Source organism: Odontomachus brunneus, unplaced genomic scaffold, assembly GCF_010583005.1.
Source record: "Odontomachus brunneus isolate Ranch 3 - 2012 unplaced genomic scaffold, Obru_v1 Obru_scaffold_191, whole genome shotgun sequence".
Taxonomy (NCBI): domain Eukaryota; kingdom Metazoa; phylum Arthropoda; class Insecta; order Hymenoptera; family Formicidae; genus Odontomachus; species Odontomachus brunneus.
This window is the reverse complement of record NW_022639641.1, coordinates 319,565-321,950: the sequence shown is the minus strand read 5'-3', so window position 1 is coordinate 321,950 and position 2,386 is coordinate 319,565.

Genomic DNA, 2,386 nt, shown 5'->3' with positions numbered 1-2,386 from the left:
TATATATATATATATATATATATATATATATATATATATATATATATATATATATTATTATTATTATTATTAATAACAATTGATAGCAATATCATTTTTGATTTAATTCTGCACCTGTTAAGCAAACTGTAAAATTTTATTTAATTATACTGAATAAATTAATAAATTCAATAAAATTCATTTTAATTATATATACAGAATATTTTTCCGCTTGCTCTTTACTACGATCCAATATCAGACTATTCGCTGTTTTCGGTACGCGAGAGTTTTGTTTCTGTGGTCCCATGGAGCGGAATTATTGTAAGAGGATCGGCAGTTCGCCAATCACAAAATTATTTAGGAGAAGGAAATAAAGAAATTGTCTCGTGATTGGCTATCCGCCTAATACGCTTACGCGAATTCCGCTCTATGGGACTATGGGAATGAAACTCCACGTATCAAAAACAGCGGAACGTCTGCGATTGGTCAAATGTTCGATACGCGCAGTCTGCGATACGCACGATACGCTCCATGGGACTCCATTCTTATGGCTCCTGCACATAGGACGCGGTAATATTTGCCGCGCGGCGAAAGTTCGCGCGACAGCTAATCAATATGCTGCTTTCCGTAATAACCTTCTAGCTCTTACGGAAAAACAACATATTGATTGGCTGTCGTGCGGACTTCCGCCGCGCGGCAAGCATTACCGCATTCTGTGTGCAGAAGCCATTAGGCTGATATATATGCAAAACCATATATATATGTATATATACATATATATATATATATATATATATATATATATATATATATATATATCTGTTCTGTACTGGCGGCGCAATGTCCGAATCCCTACATGTTTATGCCAGCCAACCAGCTGGTCACATAACCATATTGGCAATTCTTTTAGAGGTTCTCTAGGGTTGCGTTCTTTTATATGCAACAGATGTAGCTGAATGCGGGTGTATATCAGTTGGACATGGGGCAATTGGACACAGTCCAATCACAAGTCGCTGTTCCAAGGGACCCTACAAATGTCTCTAATCACACGGTGCTGTGATTGGCTGTGTCCAAATGTACCGTGTCCAAGTGCACCGCTCCCGCTGAATGCATCTCGTAGATTCATCAAGATTGCATTTTTTAAGGTTACTAGCTAGTAATGTATTGTCCCTAGAAAATAAATTTTCCTATTGGATCGTCCTATGTCCGTCGTCAGGTTCCAATCAGTAATGTATCAATATTGCTTTTATAAAAATTGTGAGAGAGAAGCAGTCTAATAATAATATAAAATAATATAAAAAATGTCATTAATTGAAATCGATTTAGTACATAGAACATGGCCAGTTATTAGAGGATAGAGTCCTCAGAGTTAATTTCAGATGCTGATATTACAAATAAACCTCCAATAGCTCCCACATTTGCAATATCCATCTACAACTCATTAATAAATTAATTTTTTTATATTTTTTACTACAATTATCCCAGCAATCACAAAATATAACTGTTATACAGGGTGTCCGCAAAATCGCCCAAAATATTTCGGGACATGATCCCAAAAGAAGGGAAAAAAGCTATATAAACATAGGTCCGAAAATAAGTCGTTTTCAAGTTATAGCCACTTTTATGTTAAAAAAATCGTAATTTACAGTCCGCGTGGCACCCCTTTTTAAATTTTTTAAATTTTATTTTTAAAATTTTCATTTCTTATTTTTTTAATTTTTAAATTTTATTTTTTTTTAATTAACAATTTTTATTTTTTAATTTTCGATATTTGTAAATTTTAAACACCTTATTTAATTCAATTTAAATACCTATTCATGTTTATGATTGATTTAAAAAATAATGTATTTGCAAATATCGAAAAATTGAAAAAAAAATTAAAAAATAATTGTTAATTAAAAAAAATAATAAAATTTGAAAATTAAAAGATAAGAAATGAAAATTAAAAAAATAAAAATTTAAAAAAATTTAAAAAGGGGTGCCATGCGGGCTGTAAATTACGATTTTTTTAACATAAAAGTGGCTATAACTCGGAAACGACTTATTTCCAGACCTATATTTATATAGCTTTTTTCCTTCTTTTGGGGTCCCGAATCATGTCTCAAAATATTTCGAGCGATTTCCTGGACACCCTGTATAACATAGACGTAACACGTACTCTTGTTACTTCTATATTATATAGCAGTTATGTCTTTCTTTGTTAAGATTGTAATATTTCGATTATATTTAATACACATTTTAGCACATTTATTGAACATATTATAACTATTAATACAATTACTACTATTCTCTATCCTTTTCATCCTTTAACCCAGACAGCACAAAATATTTATAAAATATTTACAAAATATTTATAAGATTTATTTGAATATTTTATGAATATTTACCAAAATGTTTGATAAATATA